Raw genomic sequence first — 22,380 nt, forward strand, 5'->3', positions numbered from 1 at the left:
TTTTTAATGCATCTGGTATTTGATATTTGTCAAAGATTTCTTGTTGGCCTTAATTTCTCTGAAAGACTGTTCCAGTGCTAACTGTTATCATGTGGGGAGTCATATAGATTTTTCTCCCTATATCTAGATGCCAGAGGAGACGTTGTGGTGCTGACTCAGTCTCCAGAATCACTCTCCCTATCCATTGGAGATATGGTTACAATTAAATGCCAGACCGTTCTCAACATCGATGATGATATCAACTGGTACCAGCAGAAACCAGGACAACCTCCAAAACTCCTCATCGCCGAAGAGCATAAACGCCAAAGTGGGGTTCCGGATCGGTTTAGCAGCAGTGGCTACGATACATATTTCACCTTCACCATTAGTAACTTTGAAGCTGATGATGCTGGAGATTATTACTGCCAGCAAAGCGACCGCCTTCCTCTGCACAGTGATTCAAAGCAATACATAAACCCTTCCTCAGAAGCTTGCATCTGATATATCAGCCACTTGTTAAGCAGGGGGCAGGTAGGCTCTTCTTAGCTCTGTCACGTGCGAATGAACCACAAAACTCTCTGAACAGTAACTTCTCCGGATGTCCTTGCAGCTGCCAATGAGGCATGAATCCCTTCAACACCCCCCCCCCCCCGTTCTACCTTAAAACATTTCACAGGGCACTTGTGAACTTTTGAGAAGAGCACTGTTCTCACACCAAGGATCGCTGCCTGAGAACATGCACACATGAAGCAATGTACCCAGGTTAATACATTGGCAGGGTTTTAAGATTACTGGTAATTTTATTATGATTCAAATGGTTAAAACTTTACAATGGACATGTAGTACATTGATACACAATGGAACCAAAGAAGTCAATCTGCTTAGTCTTGTTTTTGTTTTTATTGCTGTTTGTTTTATTCTTATTATTGTTGGGAAATTAATAAAATGTTATGAAAGAAAGAGAGAGTGAGAGTATGCACACATGAGCATATGCATTTTTATTTTCATTTTTAAAAAGTTAATTGTCCAGCTCAATTTCAAGCATGTGTTGCACTCACCCCAATCTCTGAGCAGGGAGAGACTCCAGGAGTGTCAGTGCTAACTTCCGGGTTTGGTTTCCTTGAAATGAAGGTCAAACAGGAATGCTGTGCTGTTATGACATTGATACATACCATCTCAATATCCATGAGAGGTGCGAGATGCCAGGGATCTCAGGCGTGCGTTACCCAGGACGTGTGTTATCTTTTGAACACATGAGGCACAGCAGAGACTGTGGTGTCTTTATCATATATGGTTTACTTACACCTGAGCCTTGAAGGAAGAGAATCCCAGCATTAGATGCCAAGAAGGTCATTTGCTCTCTCATAAGCACAGCAGGCTTGGGTCTGCAAGCAGAGAAATGACCGCTCCCCGCATTAAATGGGGGGCGCCCTTTGCGTGGACGCGTGCAGCCCCTGGACCCGGTGTGGCTCCATCAGCACAGGCTTGGCTTCACCTTCCCCCAGGTGGGATACCTGGAGGTCTCCGCCTATCTCAGTCAGTTGTCCAATCCCGCCTGGGGGAAGCGTTGCCAGGGAGACCAGGCCAGGTAGGGGAGGAATTACCTGCCCACACAATAGAGGGAGGATCTTACCTGGGAATCCTCAGTTGGCTCCAGAGCTTCTCCCACCCTACCCACCCTCAGTTAATGTCTTATTTTGCAGGTTAACCTTTTCTTCACAGGTATGCGGGCACTGCTACGTCAAGGTCGCTGTTGAAGGGCCAGAAAGGAATTCCCCTGCATTGGCAGGTTTTGCCTTTCCCGTAGCAAAACGTCACAACTTTGGCGGTATCAGGCCTTGGGCAGAATCCTTTAGGCTATCATCCTGAATGGGGGGAGGGGACGTGCAGCGGTGACCCACGCCCCCTTCCTCTTTGCAGCGGCGATACCAGGGTTCCCCGTTAAAGGTGTTTCTGAGGGGAGGCTTTGACCGTACGCCGAGAGGTCGTCATTGCTCTCCCCTGTGACGGCGGTGTAGCAGGGGCAGCTATCTCTGCTTGAACATATGTTCTCCAGAGCTGGCCTATCCCCCCCCCCCGGATAACCCTGATGTTCCCTACATCCCCGGGGAGGGATAACGCCCAGTGCCTGAGTCAAGGTCTACCCACATCTGAAATATAATAACATTGTGGCCAATTTAATCCCATAGCATGTTGTCTTGAGTCGTTATTCCACATGGGGGGGGTGCCCAGGGTTTGGGGGACTCCACCTGCCCACGCAATGAGCCATGGTCTCTGTGTCTTTGTCCCAGCCATCCCAAATAGTGTTTTCTTCCTCCACCTTCTCCTTGCTAACACTAATAACTAACTCTTCCCAGCCTACCTCGTCCAAAACTGAAATCCCAAACCTTTCTTGGCCCTGCCCACTAACACACAGCTGGAGGAGGAGGCAGCTGATCAAGGCTGAAAATGACATTTCAAAGGAGGAAAAATGTACGCTGTCATGGAAGGAGTAGTGATCAATTTTATGATTGTCAGATTAATGAAGTTTGCCAATGATTTCTGAATTGTTTTATCATTGTTATTGGCATATGAAATAAACAACACCTTATGGCAAAGAAAGTGCCCAGTTTTTCTTTTCCTTTTAGGGCAGTGATAAGATATATAAGATGCTGTTATATTCTGAAACACACCCTGTGGATCATTTAAAATAATTGTGGGAGCATGAAGATGGAGATCGAAGACTCTTCCTTATCATCTGTGTGGGACAAACCACCATTTTGTTCTCTCCCAGCAAGAAACAAGGGGCTTAAAATTGATTCGTAAGTGATTCAGATTTGGATCATAAATAAACTTGGATCGCCTTTTTATTTATAATTTAAAAGGTCAGAAAACAGGAAATTATTTATGCAGAAACAGGTGCTGAAAACAATCTCCATGTAATATTTACTTTCTGGAATGACTGAACTATTTGTTAATTTGAGAGAGCAAATCTTTGCATTAATTGGCTTCTTGGGTTCCTCCTGCTCCATGAGCTGGAACGTCCACCACAGGTGGCGGTTCTGCCTTGAAACACAATCCTCGCAAGAAGTGACAGTCACCCCTTGCAACCCCACTATTCATTTGCATATATTTGCATCCCCGGCACTTGATAACTCTCCCAGTTTTACCCCTGTCATTCTGAAGCCGGGCTGCCTGGTGGCGATAGTACCTGGGAGGCAACAGAAAGAGTTACATTAACAGCAGCATCATGTTACCGATTTGTTTGATTTGGCTCATCTTGAGTTTCTTTGAGGGTAAGTCATACGAGGTGTGGGGTTCTGTCTGAGTTTCTCAGGCCAATGTTGTGGATTTTACAGTGCGCTTTTTGTTCCTCTCCTTCCAGGATCCAGGGGACAGATTGTCATCACTCAAACACCAGCTTCCATACAGGCAAGTCCTGGAGACAGAGTCAGCATCCAGTGCCAAGCTTCCTCTTCCATGAGTAATGATATGGCCTTATATCAGTTTAAACCAGGACAGAAACCCAAGCTTCTTATTCATGATGCTACGAGCCGTTTTGAAGGGACCCCAGATCGCTTCAGTGGTACCTACAGTAACACTGACTTCTCCTTCACCATCAGCAGCGTCCATGTCGAGGATGAAGCAGACTATTACTGTGGCCAAGACTACAGCACTCCTCTCCACAGTGATACACTTCAGTACAAAAACCAGCTCGGCAGCCTAAGACAGAAGGAAGAAATGGAAGTTTGTGTCTTGCATCAGCACCCACCTTTCAGCTTGCAGAATGGGAACAGGTGGGATGGAGATGGGAACTGGGCTGAGGGTCATGGGCATCTGTCAACCAACAGAAGGGTAGCTTGGACATGACCTTCTCTGAGGCAAGCCAGAGCCACCACTGTGAGGGAACAGGAGAAAGAAAACTGGACACCAACGTCTGTGGAGCAGCTCAATCCAAGATGGCTCCTGATCTGAAGACGCTCCTTCCCCAAAGTTTTTAGGTCGCTGTTTCCTCCTGGCATTCTGGGCCACATCATGTACAGAAATAGGCCAATCCCATACAACTGAGTTGAAAGAGGTCATGGCTTCAAGTTCTCTTCAGACTTCAGAAATGCTTCCAAATCATCATTGCCCCTTTTCTGAGCATTGACAGATTGAAGTCCACTGATGAGATTCGCCTCATTGGCATGGGATGAAGTCCCCATCCTCTCCCATCACTGACTTGCGATGATGCTTTAGGCCTGTCTGTGTGAAACAGCAGAATGTTTATTTAGGTTCTTTGTATATTGTTGCAAGTATCACTTCACTTAAAAAAAAAAAACTAACACACACAAACACACACACACACACACACACACACACACACACACACACACACATGCTTCCTACTAACTGGCTAGAAACCCAGATTGCTGGTACTCTTGAGATTTGCAGCTGACCCTTCAAGCATATGTCACAGGAATCCCCCGTGACAAACAGTTCAGACTGCTGCATTTTCGCGCCGCCTTTGCGGGTGGCAAAGCAGCTGTCAGGTTTTGAACTGTGACCCAGCCATTGTCACAGCTTGGGTTGGGGAAGAGTTTAGGTTCAGTTCACGCGAAGTTGATTCTGCAAAGCAGTTCTCCAGCCCAAAAATGTATACCAGGGGTCAGCAAACTTTTTCAGCAGGGGGCTGGTCCACTATCCCTCAGACCTTGTGGGGGGCCGGATTACATTTTTTTGGGGGGAATGAACAAATTCCTATGCCCAACAAATAACTCAGAGATGTGTTTTAAATAAAAGGACACATTCTACTCATGTAAGAACACGCTGATTCCCGGGCCGTCCACGGGCCAGATTTAGAAGGTGATTGGGCCACATTTGGCCCTGGCCTTAGTTTGCCTACCCATGATGTATACAAAGGTGCATGTATTATGAGAAAGTGTGAATAAAATGTGTGGATGACGTACATTGCATTACATTATTCAAAGCTGTACAGTGGTACCTCGGGTTACAAACATCTTGGGTTACAAACACTTTGGGTTACAGACTTCGCTAACCTGGAAGTAGTACCTCGGGTTAAGAATTTTACCTCAGGATGAGAACAGAAATCATGTGCCAGTGGCACGGCAGCAGTGGGAGGCCCCATTAGCTAAAGTGGTACTTCAGGCTAAAAATGGTTTCAGGTTAAGAACGGACCTCCAGAACAAATTAAGTATGTAACCAGAGGTACCACTGTATTCTAAAATGAATTTATAATGAGAAATTAGCACAAAAGTCTAGTGGATTATCATGAGGATTAAAAAAAAAAAAAAGCTTAACCAATTGGAGAAGAAGTTTGGCAAACTGAATTCAAGATGGAAAAATAGGGAAACAGAGAAAAGCAAAAGCAGTAGAACCACCATTCCCTAACCACAAGTCACCATGGCTTCATATTGCCACATTTGGACAAAATTCCTACAGTCCCATAAGGTCATAAATTAAGTGCCATTTTGTAGGGCTAACAAAGATGCTTTCTTCAGTTCTCTCTCTCTCTCTCTCTCTCTCTCTCTCTCTCTCTCTCTCCCCCCCCCTCTCTCTCTCACACACACACACTGCTCTCTCCATTCTCCAACCATGCCTATTCCTCTGCATTTTTTCCGCACCTGACCAAACGCCTCTCTCTCGTGAGATCCAATTGGCTGAGCTGGAGCAACCAGCTCAAACCTCCTCCCACGCTGAGTTTCTCAGGTAGAATGGTGCAACTGGAACAACTCGGGGCAGTTTAGGCATTGGGTAGGCATAGTTTTGGAGGGAGGGGAGGTCTGCTGCTCCAGAGAAGCGGACACGGAGCAATGGATCCAAACTACAAGAAAGAAGATTCCACCTAAACATTAGGAAGAACTTCCTGACAGTAAGAGCTGTTCGACAGTGGAATTTGCTGCCAAGGAGTGTGGTGGAGTCTCCTACTTTGGAGGTCTTTAAGCAGAGGCTTGACAACCATATGTCAGGAGTGCTCTGATGGTGTTTCCTGCTTGGCAGGGGGTTGGACTCGATGGCCCTTGTGGTCTCTTCCAACTCTATGATTCTATGATTCTATGTAGCCTCTGCCTGCCCCTCCGGAAAGTAGGCGATCCCATTAAAGGGATCCAGGTGAGATGCCTCTGTCTGGACACCCAGACTCTCCAAGTACAACCCAGAAGGTTAACGACTCTTTGATGTAGGTAGATAACTCCCTCTCTTCCGGTTGACCCCATATTAGGTACTTCTGTTGGGGGGACCAGAAGGGGTGAGGTCTACCTAATGCCTGTGCCAAACCTCTTACATCTGTAGTCAATAAAGTTGTGTCCTGATTTGACCCAAAATAGAACTTGTCGTGCTTCGTTATTTGTGGTTTAAGACAGTCCGTCGGGTGGGGGACGCCTGGGTGCGCAATGAGGAAACCAACAAATGCCTATAACTTTTTAATGCTTTGGCAAAATCGATTAAAAATCTTAAGCACAGTAAAACCTTCTATGAGAACGACTCTTTACATGAATTGACTCCCAGGTGTTTCTCCTGGTTTGTGAGCTGGAACCATGAGGTGAAGATGGCATCATTTCTGTTGCCATTTTGGCGGGTGGCAAAGCAGCTGCCAGTTTCTGAACTGACACTCAGCCGTTGCCACAGGTCCGCATGGCATGATATCACCAGCTCTTGACAAAACTCCCATAGTTTAATGTTGTATCAGTCCAAGACGTTTTGGCACGTGAGACGAACCACAAAGTGGTCCCCCTCTGCTTGCTCTAGCTTTAGGGACATGGTACTGTTGCTGTGAACCAATGCATGATTCTAAAATAAGTAAATACCATTTTTAAACTTACTTTACAAGTTCTTGCCCGATCCTTTGTGAAGTGGGAGAAGAAAGGGAGAGCCAACTTACTTCAGAGCTGGATTTGTTCAAAACAAGGTTTTGCAGCCTAATTCCTGTGCTTTTAATTTTGCACTGTGGATGGGATTTTGAAACTGTGGTCAACCCAAACACAGGGGCACCTGGAGGGGCAAATTGCAATTTTTGTATCCTCTTTTCCCCATTAAAACCCATCCTGCAGAAAGCCACTAAGGGGTTAATGTACCTGGGGGTAAGGGGCTGGTTGGCTTTCCTGAGATCTGAGTTTGGCTTCTGTTTACTATCCTAACCAATATTTTCTCCAAAAGTGTTTCAGTATAAAGATATTATCTTTTATGTTGCAGAGTGCAATTTTTCTCTGTTCTGGTGTTCTTTTACCTTTGCTTCAGCGAACTCGGGGTTATCTCTTGATTTCTAATTCTGAGAGCCAGAAGAGGGGATATTTTTCACCCAGAAAACTGTAGCACAAAATCTCTTCCTATTATTATCTTTCTTTTTGGAAAGATCAAACTACAGTGGTACCTCAGGTTACATACGCTTCAGGTTACAGACTCCACTAACCCAGAAATAGTACCTCAGGTTAATAACTTTGCTGCAGGATGAGAACAGAAACCATGCTCCGGCGGCGCGGTGGCAGCAGGAGGCCCCATTAGCTAAAGTGGTGCTTCAGGTTAAGAACAGTTTCAGGTTAAGTACGCACCTCCGGAACGAATTAAGTACTTAACCCGAGGTACCACTGTTATCTTACAATTCAGGATGGGAGAACTTCTCTTGAATTGTTCTCCTTCAGATTACTGCACATCTTCCTGAGCTTCCTTCTGCTTCGTGACCTGGAACTTCACCCACAAGCGTTTTTTCTGCCTTGAAGCACAACCATGAAGCAACACTTATCCCTTGCACCCCTTCTCTTCATTTGCATAGATTTCCATGCTGAACACTTAATAACTCCTCCACAGTTACCCCTTTCATTACCAAGCTGGACTGCCTGGTGGTGAAACCATCTGGGACACAGGAGAAAGTTTCATAAACAGCAGCATCATGTTACAGATTCCTTTGATTTGGCTCATCTTGTGTTTCTTGGACGGTAAGAGAGGTGTTGTTCTGTCCGAGATTCATTCTCTCTCTCTCTCTCTCTCTCTCTATATATATATATATATATATTGATTTTGACATATAAATCATAAAATGTACCACAAAACTTATCACTTATACAATCTTTTTAGACTTCCATCAGCACCTCTGATGATCCACCGTTTTAACCACTTCTTATGCATTTCTTAACTTTATATTGCCTTTACATCTCTTAACAAATCATCCTTCCCCTTCTCCATTTTTGCAATACTTCCAATAATACTCCCCACAAAACTTTTTGCAAACCTACAAACGTCGTCTGATCTTCACAAATACTTTTCAAGTAGTCCGTAAATTTACTCCAGTCTTCCGTGAATTTATGGTCCCGCCGGTTTCAAATCCTTCCTGTTAGTTTATCTAGTTCTGCATAGTCCATTAACTTCATTCTCCATTCTTCAATCGTCGGTAATTCTTCTTGCTTCCATTTTTGGGCCAGTAATATTCTTGCTGCTGTTATTGCATATAAAAAGAGCTTACATTCCTTGTTCTGTCCGAGTTTCTCAGGCAAATGTTGTGGACTCACCTGTGTGCTTTATTCCTTTCCTTCCAGAATCCAGGGGGCAGATTGTCATCACTCAGACACCAGCTTCTATACAGGCAAGTCCTGGGGACACAGTCACCATCCAGTGCCAAGCTTCCTCTTCTGTCACTAAATACACAGCCTTGTATCAGTTTAAATCAGGACAGAAACCCAAGCTACTGATTTATGATGCTACAAACCGTTTTGAAGGGACCCCAGATTGCTTCAGTGGCAGCTACGGCACCACTGACTTCTCGTTCACCATCAATGGTGTCCACGTCGAGGATGAAGCAGAATATTACTGTGGACAACGCCAAAGCTTTCCTTTACACAGTGATACACTTCAGTACAAAAACAAGCTCAGTAGTCTCAGATACCAAAAAGAGACAGCAGTCAGTGTTTTGCAGCAGCAGCACTTAGTGGCAGAACATCTACTTTGCAATCAGAAGGTTGCAGATTAGATGCCTGGCATCTTCAGGTCCAAGCCCTCCAACAATTCACCGATGAAAATAGGGACATCTTAAGGAAAAGCTTGGGCTCCATGATCACTGCAGATGGTGACAGCAGTCACGAAATTAAAAGACACCTGCTTCTTGGAAGAAAAGCGATGACAAACCTAGACAGCATCTTAAAAAGCAGAGACACCACCTTGCCAACAAAGGTCTGTATAGTTAAAGCTATGGTTTTCCCAGTAGTGATGTATGGAAGTGAGAGCTGGACCATAAAGAAGGCTGATCACCAAAGAATTGATGCTTTTGAATTCTGGTGCTGGAGGAGACTCTTGGGAGTCCCATGGACTGCAAGAAGATCAAACTGATCCATTCTTAAGGAAATCAGCCCTGAATGCTCACTGAAAGGACAGGTCCTGAAGCTGAGGCTCCAATACTTTGGCCACCTTTTGAGAAGAGAAGACTCCCTGGAAAAGACCCTGATCTTGGGAAAGATGGAGGGCACAAGGAGAAGGGGACGACAGAGGACGAGATGGTTGGACAGTGTTTTCGAAGCTACCAGCATGAGTCTGACCAAACTGTGGGAGGCAGTGGAAGACAGGAGTGCCTAGCATGCTCTGCTCCATGGGGTCACGAAGAGTCAGACACGACTAAATGACTAAACAATAACAAAGGAAAAACAGGACATTCTTGGACCAAATCAAAAACCTGGATGGCTTCTTTAAATCAGGCACGCCCCTGGAAAATAGGGACACTTGGAGGGTCTGGTTGTGACATCTAGGGTTGCCTAAATTGCCCTAATGCAGATTTTGAAAACTAATCAAGCCTCTAAGAGTCCTAAAAGGAGTTCAGGGAAGCATGGATGGAGGCATCAGATAAATGATGTGTTTAATGAGGACAAAAAAGAATAAGAGTTTTGAAACAACAAGATCCAGGCTGGAGAAAGATTTATTGGGGGATAAAAGAAAAATATTATCAAAAATGTATAAATTTCTGTTGGAATGGCATACTAAAGATGAAGAGGTTAAAGTGGTAATGATAAAGTGGGCTAAAGATTTGGGTTATAATATCCAGTTAGAATCATGGGAAAGTCTATGGAATGAAAGTATTAAATTCACCGCATGTAGTGCCTTAAAAGAAAATGTTATGAAAATGATGTACAGATGGTATTTAACACCAACCAAACTTGCACAAATGTATAGGTCAAGAGCTAAGGAGTGTTGAAAATGTAAAGAAAAGGAAGGGAATTTTTTCATATGTGGTGGACATGTACAAAGGTAAAAACCATTTGGGAAATGATATATAATGTGTTAAAGAAAATATTTTAAAATACATTTGTCAAAAAACCAGAAACATTCTTTCTGGGTATTGTTGGTGAAGAGATATCAGTTAGAGATAAGAAACTGTTTATGTATGCAACAACTGCAGCAATAACTCTTTTAGCCCCAAAATGGAAGGAACAAGAAATTCCAATGAAAGAGGAGTGGCAGATGAAGATGATGGACTTTGCGAGATTGGCAAAGCTGACTGGGAAAATCCGAAACCAATGAGATCAAGCATTCCAAAAAGATGGGAGTAAATTTATACAATACTTGAAGGATCATTGTAAACATTTAAAAACACTGGCAGTGTTGTAAGAAGATTTGCAATGTTAACTATACTTAGCTTTCTATATTTATTTAAAATTTTGACATATCAGATGAGAGAATGTAAATTGGAAAATGCACAAATGCTATGATATAGAGGTTAACTTTGAAAACCATGAGGCAGGCAGGAGGGGAATCAATAGGCTCTTAAGAGCGGTGAATAATGATGATGTGATTAAATGTTATAAAATGGAAAATGAATAAAAATATTATTTTTAAAAAGGGAGGCACAGATGGCTCATTCCTCCCATTGCTTATTTCTCTAAGCATGGTGCTGTATATTATTGGCATGGTCACATGACCTGGGCCATGTCTTGTGCCCAAACATGGGGTTGGGTGTGATTCTGAGCCAAAACTCTGTGGGGTCCACAACCCTATCTCATCCTCTTATTTATTTTTTCACACACTGGGCTAGCATGTTCCCAAGCATTCTCCCACAAGTGGGGCTGTCTGATTTGGGGTGTCCCAAAACAAAACACCCCTAATTCTTGACTTCCCATCTAGGGCTCCCAGAGATTTAAAAAGCGTTGTGCAAAACCAACACTTTTGCGCAATACAATGACGGAAAATAAATATTCTCTTTGAGAAGAAAAATTGTGAATCTCAAAAGGGACAATCTCCCCCCAAAAGAAGATATATGAGATCCTCTTATTGTGGACTACAGGGACATAGTGACAGCAGTTCCTTATTAAGTTTACTGGCCGAGCTCATTTTCAAACCTTAAAGGAAGTAAGGAACTTGGAATAAGTAACCTACCGTATTTTTCTGTGTATAAGATGCCCCCATGTATAAGACGACCCCTATTTTTTTGAGCCCAAAATTAAGAAATAAATATTTTAAACATTCCGTGTATAAGACGATCCCCAATTTTAAACTTTAAAAATTTGGGGGGAAATATAGTTTTACACATGGGAAATACAGTACTTTGTCCTTGTAATGTATAGAGATAGAGAGCAGATAGCAGTATCTTATTTGCATAGCCCAGAAGTCTTTCAAGAGAACAGCTGTGGGGGTGGGGTGGAATCAGCAAATGCAGTTAAAATTAAACTTTTTAAAAAAATTATAATTTTTTTGCTTGTTAAACAGGGGGCAGGTAGAGAACAGCAGACTCTTCTTAGCTCTGTCACATATGAGTGAACCACAAAACTCTCTGAACAATAACTTCTCAGGATGTCATGGCAAGCTGATGAAGCACAGATTACTTGAGCAACCTTCCAGCACTGCAATGGCTTTTAAACATTTCACTGGTGAAAATAGGGACGCTTGTGAACTTTTGATAAGGGCACTGTTTGCACGCCAAGGATCGCCACCTTAGATACATGCTTTAAAAAATAAAATAAAAACAGCCAACTCAATCTTATGCACATTTACTCAGACCTCAGTCTCACAATTTGATGGGATACCAATAAAAAACAGTCATTTGCAAACTAATCAGACTCCCTCCTGGATAATTTCAAATTATTATTATTTTTTAAAAAATAATATTTATTAAACAATCAAAAGCTTTAAAATTTAAACATAAAATACAAAAACCAAAAAAAGGCTACAAAAATGGGAGAATACAAAACAAAACACATAGAAGTACACAATAAAAAACAGTTAACAGAATAAAAAAAGAAGAAGAAACACCAAAAAAGAAAACAAAAAAAGATTAGTATTTTCATAACTTACACCTCATTCACTAGTTTCTTGACCTCCTCACACCTCCCTTTTTGTATTCCAGTTCAGATATTTAGTCCAGCAAATCCTTACCCTCTATCATTCATCCTTACTCAACATCTTAACCTATAATAAATATATATTTTCCACCATTGTCATCCACATTTACATATTCTTATTAATCTTTTAACTAACACCACTTATTTTCAATCCAACATCCCTTTAACATTCATTAATTTTACAGTATTTCTGTAGATAGTCTTTAAATTTTTTCCATTCTTCTTCCACCACCTCTTCTCCCTGGTCTCGGATTCTGCCAGTCATCTCAGCCAGTTCCATGTAGTCAATCACCTTCGTCTGCCATTCTTCCAGAGTGGGTAAATCTTGTGTCTTCCAATACTTTGCAATGAGTATTCTTGCTGCTGTTGTAGCATACATAAAAAAAGTTCTGTCCTTCTTTGGCACCAATTGGCCGACAATGCCCAGGAGAAAGGCCTCTGGTTTCTTCAGGAAGGTATACTTAAATACCTTTTTCAGTTCATTATATATCATTTCCCAGAAAGCCTTAATCTTTGGGCACGTCCACCAAAGGTGAAAGAATGTACCTTCAGTTTCTTTACATTTCCAACATTTATTTTCGGGCAAATGATAGATTTTTGCAAGCTTGACTTAATTTCAAATTAAAACAAGTGCAGCTTACAGGATACATATATTTCTAAGGATTTCTTTCCCTGCTTATCATCCCAGCTGAAAGAAAAATAGGGGGAAATGTACTTGGTATACATACTTAATTTCACACCTTACGGTGTAGCAGCTTGCAAGACCATCTTTAATACTGGGAATTTTAAAAAGATATTGTTTTTATAGAACTAATGCATTTTTATTCTAAGGCTGTGTCCTTATACAGACTCACCTGAGAGTACAGTCCTCTGTCTGTCCATACAAACGTACCAGACAGCTAAATCATACAAGACACACATCATATTCTCCAAGTAGGCAAGTAAGTTTAGATTAGTATTTTTTTACGTGTGTACATTTTATTTCCCCCACCGCCATTGGTGTGCATTTTTGAGGGAAGACTATTTTCTTCCATGCCATGAGTCTTTCTGGAAATGTTTCATCTGTTGGCCAAGCCCAGTGGTAAAGATTATATGACTCCAAAGTGTACAATTGAACACTAAGGCGAAGAAGATCATGAAGGGAAGTCAGCGATGTCATTGGCAGGGGGTTGGACTCGATGGCCCTTGTGGTCTCTTCCAACTCTATGATTCTATGATTCTATGATTCTATGTGCTGTTGATGAAATGAATCCACGCAGGGACACTCACACAAAAGAGAAGTGGCTCATCTCTCTCATACAGACACACGTCAGATACTCACAAAGGCCTAGTTTGGATAGCAAGTTAAACTATGGTTTGGCATTCCAAGAACAAGCCTTGATTTCATAAGCTCACCCCATCCTCTCTCCTTCAGCATAGCTGTGAGGAGGGATTGGAAAATTTGACTTCCATTTTAACTAATCGCATTTGTGCTTTTATATCCAAACCCAGACAAACTGTGGTGAGTATTAGCTATGGTTCTTCTTCATCATCATCATCATCATCATATATTATTTGTACCCCGCCCATCTGGCTGGGTTTCCCCAGCCACTCTGGGTGGCTTCCAACAAAGATGAAAAATACATTAAAATGTCACACATTAAAAACTTCCCTGAACAGGGCTGCCTTCAGATGTCTTCTAAATGTTAGGTAGTTGTTTATCTCTTTGACATCTGATGGGAGGGTGTTCCACAGGGTGGGTGCCACTACCGAGAAGGCCCTCTGCCTGGTTCCCTGTAGCTTTGCTTCCCACAGTGAGGGAACCACCAGAAGGCCCTCGGCGCTGGACCTCAGCATCCGGGCAGAACGATGGGGGTGGAGATGCTCCTTCAGGTATACTGGACTGAGGCCATTTAGGGCTTTAAAGGTCAGCACCAACACTTTGAATTGTGCTCGGAAACGTACTGGGAGCCAATGTAGGTCTTTCAAGACCGGTGTTATGTGGTCTCGGCAGCTGCCCCCAGTCACCAGTCTCGCTGCCGCAAACCAAAATTAAAGCAGCAAACCATGGTTTATAAAGTTGGCTTGTTTTCCTATCGTTTAGGCAAGCCACAGTTTAGGATTCAGACATAACAATATACTACAGTTCATTAAAAATGGAAGTGAAAGTTTTCAATCTCTTCCTCGCAGGTGTGCAAGAGGAGGATGGAGAATTGCATGTGCCTCAGGTTTAAAACATGGTTTAATCCTAGGTAGATCTAGGGCCTACTTGGTGTCTGCTCCCAAATGTGGTTAGACTACAACTCCCATCATCCCTAGCTAGTTGGACCAGTGATTGGGAATGGGAGCTGTAATCCAACCAAATCTAAGGACCCAAGGTAGTTTTAGAGTGTATTTAGCAACAACAGTTTACAGCCTTTCTGACCTTTGGCAAAAAAATAATAATAAGTCCATTCAAGTCATATTTCTTAAAATCTTTTATCATGGATGTATGTAGGAAAGTCCTAATGAGAATTTTGGCTATCATAATAAAGAACAAGGAAATATAAAGAACTCTGAAACTTGCTTGGCGCAGTCTTATTTATGTGTATTCAGAAGTAAATCCCATGAATTCCAGTGAGATTTCTGCCAAATAGCCATGTTTAGTTTTGCAGCCCAAGTGGAGAAAATAGATGTTTTTCTTTGTTAAAGCGTGTTCTCCTTCATGGAGAGCACGTGTTGCGGTGGGGTCTGACAGGCCACCCCACTGTTGCTGGGCAGGTTAGTATGGATGACCATCCACAGTGATTGGGCGGTTGGGTTACTGGGCAAATTTTGGTGTTGCCATTTTGGGGGACGGACCATAGGTTATAAAATCAAGTCACGCAGCACTGACTGGGCTCTTTTGCTGCGTGCATCAGATCACCCGCCCACCCTCCCTAATCTAGGGCTATTGCGTTGACTTTGCTATGGGTGTGATGGGTGTGATGGGCAGGGGCGCCTGGTAGGAATTTTGTCCATTTGGCTGATTGGCTGGTGCCATTTGGTTTTTGCCTACTGCGTAGTAAATTGTCACAACTTGTAAGGTTGTGGTTAGTAAAGGTAAAGGGAGACCTGACCATTAGGTCCAGTCGTGACCGACTCTGGGGTTGCGGCACTCATCTCACTTTACTGGCCGAGGGAGCCGGTGTACAGCTTCCGGGTCATGTGGCCAGCATGACTAAGCTGCTTCTGGTAAACCAGAGCAGCGCACGGAAACATCATTTACCTTCCCGCCGGAGCGGTACCTATTTATCTACTTGCACTTTGACATGCTTTTGAACTGCTAGGTTGGCAGGAACAATGGGAGCTCACCCCGTCGCGGGGATTCAAACCGCCGACCTTCTGATCGGCAAGTCCTAGGCTCTGTGGTTTAACCCACAGAGCCACCCATGTCCCAAGGTTGTGGTTAGGCATTGGTTAAAAATTAGTTGGTGGAGGGGTAAGGGTTGGCGGTGCCTGCCCCTCCAATGCTGCTGCAGAAAGAGAATTCCATTAAAGGAATCCAGCGGCTTGCCATTCTTTCGTCCGTACCCCTGAATGGGGCTTGGGCCGTGCAAACCCCTGGGAGCATGCGGGGAGAGGTGAGGGTCTGGTGCCCGGCTCCATGCTCCCTCCAATATTGTTTTCCCTTACTGGCTTTCGCTGGAATCTGGAAGTCAGTTCTGTCCCGGGGAGGGAGAAAGTCAGAACCAATGCCTAAGCAACCACTCACATTGATGTATTTTAATAAAGTTATGACCAAAATTATGCCCAAAACCTTAAACAAAAATTATGTGTGAATTGTGAATTATTTAGGGGTGGCTTGAGGGGACCTTGACACGCAAAAGACAAGGCAAGACCATCTTGTAGTCAGTTCAGCTGGTCCTGTGCCTAGTGCCTCATTTTTTGGTGCTCTGCAATGCTCTAAGGAGCAAAAACTCTAAGTTCTGGTTTGCATAGCATTTTTTGAAAGCTTTGCTCCAGGGGTCACAGCTGAAAGAAACTTGTTTGTTTGTTTTTTGTCAAGGGAGCAGGTCTTGCTAAAGCACTGTGTTACACTTTCGGTGCCGGGACCAAGCTAGAAGTGAAACGTAAGTCTGATTTTCCTGCTGCTGCTTTGGGGTGCTGAGTGTGGGAAGTCTATGTTTTTACTGTAATTTTTGATCAGTGTTGGAAAGCAGTGAGGCGAACCCTCTACGCATGATGGGGAACGGGATAACAGTGTATTGCAGTGGAATTTAGAGTTGCTCGACCGGTGAAAAATGTCAGCATGTGGGGCAAATCCATGGGGCAAAAGCTGTGGGTCACTCTCAGCAATGGGATCAAGGGGGGGAGTGTGCCTTATTGTTCTTTTCTTTCTCCCCTCCGTCCCCCAACATCTTGGGACTGTGCATGAAAATAATGCCAGCGGAATTTCTAGCCAAAGTTGAGGTGAAGATTAGAATGACTTCTGTAATAGATTGAGCTGGTATGAACTTGTGGAAGCACATACTTCACCTGACTCAGTTGGAGGAGCGTGAGTCTCTCAATCTCAGGGTGGTGGGTCCGAGCCCCACATTGGGCCAAAGATCCCTGCTTTCCATGGGGTTGGTCTAGATGACCCTCGTGGTCCCTTCCAACTCTACCAACTCTTCCAAGTCTATGATTCTATGAGTATGAGAAGACCACAGCTGAAATTCTGGACTCTACAGCAATACATTAATTTGCGAATCAGGTATTTCCAGGGAATGTCATGTTTGCCCAGAGTTAACTCTGTCAGAGGTAGAATTCTGATCACAGGTGCAATAAGGAAAAGAAGTAAAATTATTAATTATTATTATTATTATTTATTTATTTATTTATTTATTTATACCCCACCCATCTGGCTGGGTTTCCCCAGACACTCTGGGCGGCTTCCAACAGAACACCAAAATACAATAACCTATTAAACATTAAAAACTTCCCTAAACAGGGCTGCCTTCAGATGTCTTCTAAAAGTTGGATAGTTGTTTATTTCCTTGACATCTGGTGGGAGGGAGTTCCCCAGGGCAGGTGCCACTACCGAGAAGGCCCTCTGCCTGGTTCCCTGTAACTTGGCATCTTGCAGCGAGGGAACCGCCAGAACGCCCTCGGCGCTGGACCTCAGATGAAAAGTTTTCAAAGGGTATAAAGTGGGCCTCTTATCCCTGTGGAGTCAGATGTATCAACCTGAGGTTGCAATAATTTGAAAGTGTACGTTGCAACAGGTAAAACGTGTAATTCCTTCAAGGATCTGAGGACAAAAAGTGGTCAGAGTTAAACCCATTGTAAGTTTAGACAGTGTTGTGTCATTTGTGCGTTTACCTTACAGGAAAAGGCCCTGTCTTTTGTGGGACGGGGATTGTTTTGCAACAGCTTCAAATCAGCTTTAATTGTGCAGATTTTGCTGGGATGTGTTTGGAATCCTTTGTGGGTTTACTTTTCAGTTCAATGGCATTTGCTTCCAGGTAGGTGAGCTTAAGACTGCCACCTAAATAGACGTCGTTTTTCTCTGTTAAACGACTACACTTAACGTTCCACTTTGTAGGCACTCAGTTTGTCGTGAGACTGGTACCTTGTTTCCAGATTTCTAGGAGTGAAAACGCTTTGCTTACTCGTAAAAACTTTGAAATCTTCCCTTCAGTGGCCACAGTTGGGAGGGACTTGGGTTTTTGCCGAGGGCATGAGCAATGGCAAACCACTGTGGCTCACTTTTGGTGGTGGGACCCATTTAGAAATCAAGCGTAAGTTTGTTTTCTCTCTCTGTTGCTTTGGGGTACAGTGTGTCGGAAATCTATATTTTCATTTTTGTTGAGTGTTGGCGAGTTTCTGGGCATTGGGAGAAAAACTACACAAGCTGGGGAACAGACGATGATGACAGAAAACTGAGGTAGGGTTTGGGATTGTATTTTTTTCCTAACTGAAGCTGCTAAGAGCTCCGTTGGGTGGTCAGTAAAAAACGTGCGGGAAATGCTGCGATTCACTCTCAGCAATGGGACCAAACGGGAGATAAAACAGTGTGCATTTTATTGTTCCCTTGTGTCACCTCTGCCTCTTTCCCCACCATGTCCTGAGCTCCGCATGAAATTGATGCTAGCAGAATTTCTAGCCAAAGCTGCAGTAAAGATGGGAATAACACCTCTAACTGGTTTAATTTGGTATAAACTAAGTGATTTCCAAAGGAGAGCCAATTTAAAGAAACAGTTTAAAGGTTTTCAGAACTTAGGGGGTCGTCCCAGAAGCTAAATTGGGTTGCCTCTAGACAAACCAATAACAATTCAGACTTGCTGTTTTAAAAAACTGCTAATTGTTGAAAACTTGATGAAGAAACCAGATCACAGACAGAGAAGTGCAGAAAAAAAGAACTGAATATTCAGTTGAAACAAAATTCCCCCTTTCTGCACGTTACCAGGTTTTTACACTGGGTGTTCAGCAGTTGCTAATAAAAACATGTATTCTTCATTAGAAAGCACTTTATTTAAAATAAATTACAGTGGGGAGGGAATGGGGTTTTTTTTGCACTATCAAGCGCTTGGAAACCAGCCCAGTTCATTTCAGGGGAATTTATTCAATGTAAATGGGCACAATTTGGAATATTTTGGTACCCTTAAGTCCCAATGGATGGCTGGGTGGTAAAAATTAGGTAATTCCTGGGCTTGACTGCATAGAATCAATCCTGCCATCATATGTAGACTTATTGGGGGGGGGATTCAATTAGACCTGCATAGTATTGGGTTGTATGGCACCACTGGGTATCGATTTAGCACACATTCATCTGAATGAATGGAAAGGAATCCCTTTGGAGCAGTGAGCCTTGATTTATGCACTTGATAAAGTAGCAAGAACACAACAGATGATTTCTGGACTTGTTAATTTGAGAATACATTAATTTGAAAATACAGGTAATCTAGGTGAGATCCTATTTGTAGTTAAGTCTAGCATTGTAACTAAGATGCTAGAAATACTCTATCATTGATTTCCACAGGGATTTTAGTCTGGCTGTTCTGAAAAAACCTATGTTAGAAACAGATATAGATATAGCTCTATAGACTACCGTAATTGGAGGACCTTTGCCCAAATGGCACAGCAAAGCCCTTTTCCCCTTCTTTTGGCTGTGGCGTACCATGCATATTGATGGTGCGGTGCAAATATATTGATTGATCAACAAATACATTGATAAATCAAAATCTGTTCTATCATAGATAAGTCAAGAGGAACCTAAAAAAATAATAATAAGCAGGAATTTTGTCAATGTGCTCTGTCAGAGGCAACTGGGATTGAAGATGCTATTAATTTATAGCAGAGACAGAATTCTGCAATAAGGAAAGTTGGGGGGGGGAGAAAAAGAGTGAAATTTCAAGGCTATTTTCAAAGTGAATATAGTATTTATTTTGTCCCTACCAATCTGATGGTGCAATACTTTGCACAGATCAGTTACAGCAAGTAAAATGAAATGTATGTCCTTTACGAAACTTAGAGCAGAAGCTGATCAATGTTAAGCCACTGTATGCTTAGCACATGCTTAATTATTTGCCGTTGAAATTAATAGGGGGACTTCATATTTTACTGGTTTGGGCCATTGTTAGTTACTTGGGCATTTCTGAAGTAATCAAGAAAGGAGAAACAATGTAAAATATGGTAAAAAAGTTTTATGATGGAATATAGAATTTAACTCTCCTATGTGATTCATGTATTGGTGCTTAGAGAAGGGTTTAAACAGCGCATTTCATCTATAAGATACGAAATGTAAAAACCATGTACGAAGAAGTAAAGAAATATCTGCACTTACACTCTAGCCAAATTTATAACAATGCACCACACACCAATTATCCAAGCCAAAGTAATGCAGAATATTTCTAATTTTGCAGCTTTCTGTATGCGTTCTCCCCCTGAGCTCAAATTCTCTGTCCCTGCTGCCCCACATTAGGACAGGACTGTAATGCCCTTTGCAGCACCCAGATATGAATATTGGCCCGTGGAGTCTTTTCTCCAGTTTTTACTTTACTCAGTAAAGACTGAAAGATACGACTAGGAAAACATTCACTTTAAAAATGTGTTGAACTATTTCTTTTACAACGACACCTGCCAAACTTTAGATCAGTTTTCTGCACTGCGTCTTCTCTGAGGGTCTGCTGAGCCCAAATTTTACTTTCCTGCAGTACAAACACTGTCACGAACACTGTAGGATTTTGAATTTCTATGGTTTTCAGAACAACCGTGTCCATGTTTGCACGGCAATGAGACATTCTCAATTCAGCAGGGTTTTTTCTGTACCTTTAACAGCTGTTTAATCTGCAGACATTATCAGCAAGAATAAAAGCATTATACCTCCAATCAGTTTCTGAATGTTGGGCTGCTCCATAATAATAATAATAATAATAATAATAATAATAATAATAATAATAATAATAATAATTTATTTATACCCCGCCCATCTGGCTGGGCTTCCCCAGCCACTCTGGGTGGCTTCCAACCAAATATACAGTAATACATCAAACATTAAAAGCTTCCCTAAACAGGGCTGCCTTCAGATGTCTTCTAAAAGTCTGGTAGTTGTTTTTCTTTTTGACATCTGGTGGGAGGGTGTTCCACAGGGAAGGCGCCACTACCGAGAAGGCCCTCTGCCTGGTTCCCTGTAACTTGGCCTCTCGCAGTGAGGGAACTGCCAGAAGGCCCTCGGAGCTGGACCTCAGGTTTGGGTAGAATGATGGGGATGGAGGCGCTAAAGGTGTGGGGGAAGCAGTAATAATGATGATGATGATGATGATGATGATGGCAAATCTGAGCCTGAATGCAATTTGCATTTCTGGTCTGATCAAGGTGGCCAACTAGGGGGTGTCATGAAACAGCAGCAAATACTTCACTTATTTATTGGGGGGGGTGAAGAAGTAGAGGGGAAACTTGTGGATTTTCGTTGCCTCAAGCACTTGGTACCTTCACAATTTTTTGGACAGCGGCGCCATTTGCAGCAAAATGTTTTGAACTAGCGCTGTGGTCTTTCACTGGCCCTCTGGTACACCTGAATGATGCAATATTCCGTGTTCTTGTTCATTTACGCAGGAAAAGAAGATTCCACCCCATCGGCAACCATTTTCCCACCCTCGCCGGAGCAACTTAAAACGGATTCAGCCACTGCGGTGTGCCTGGTCAGCACGTTCTACCCAAGCAGCCTGACCGTGGTCTGGAAAGTGGACGGCACTCCCGTCACTGAGGGTATTCAAACCAGCCCCCCAGCGTCGGATACAGACAACACCTATAAGCTGAGCAGCACCCTCACACTCCCTACATCAGATTTCAACACCCACGAATCATACAGTTGTGAAGTGACGCACAAAACGTTGTCCAGTCCTCTTGTGAAGAAGTTTAGGAGGTCTGAGTGTTCCGGATAGGCCCCTCTATAAAGCAGGCTCTTCTTTTACTGGTCATTTATAGTCATTCCCCTGTTTACCACCCCTATCAGAAATCCCCCTAGTATTATGACTGTAGGAAACATCTCATATTGCATGTCCTTTCTCTGCAGTCTGTAACTTCTTCCACGTCCTTTTCTCTCTTACTGATATCACATTAACCTTGGGAAATAATATAAATGCAGAAATAAACGCATTATGTTGAAAAGCATGGTGTCTCCCTCCGCTTCTTGTTTTCAAGGTCGCAATCAATGGAAATCAAGCAAAATCAGATGAATTATAATTCTTGATGGGGTGGTGGGTTGAGGGGAGAGGGCAGGTTGCTGTTTGCTATTGATCCTAAGGCATAATGAATCAACCATAAGGAATCAATATGACGGAAACCATAGGCGTGGTTGGTAAAAGGTCTTAAAACATCCACCTGCTCTGAAAGGACTTTTCAAGGCCCAGCAAATATGGCCTCCTATGGTCACTACATTCCTTTATCGACTGAACGGGTGAGAATTTGTTGGTTGGTGCCTTTGGTTGCCATGGTGCACAGTTAGAGGGTAAATGGCCTAAACATCCCTAAATGGCCTCGGTCCTGTATACCTTAAGGAGCGTCTCCACCCCCATCGTTCAGCCTGGACACTGAGGTCCAGCGCCGAGGGCCTTCTGGCGGTTCCCTCATTGTGAGAAGTGAGGTTACAGGGAACCAGGCAGAGGGCCTTCTCGGTAGTGGCACCCGC

The 22,380-nt window shown here is 43.1% G+C and overlaps 1 gene segment (V, D, J or C); it reads left to right on the top strand.

The window, feature by feature from the left end:
- LOC308571275 (Ig kappa chain V region Mem5-like) overlaps nucleotides 1-21,863 on the top strand; it is a 30,930-nt gene extending 9,067 nt beyond the window's left edge. The window contains exons 3-4 of the V gene segment in view: nucleotides 16,305-16,339; nucleotides 21,306-21,863.
- The last annotated feature ends 517 nt before the right edge of the window (nucleotides 21,864-22,380 follow it).

Source organism: Podarcis bocagei, assembly GCF_964188305.1.
Source record: "Podarcis bocagei genome assembly, chromosome: 13".
Taxonomy (NCBI): Eukaryota; Metazoa; Chordata; class Lepidosauria; order Squamata; family Lacertidae; genus Podarcis; species Podarcis bocagei.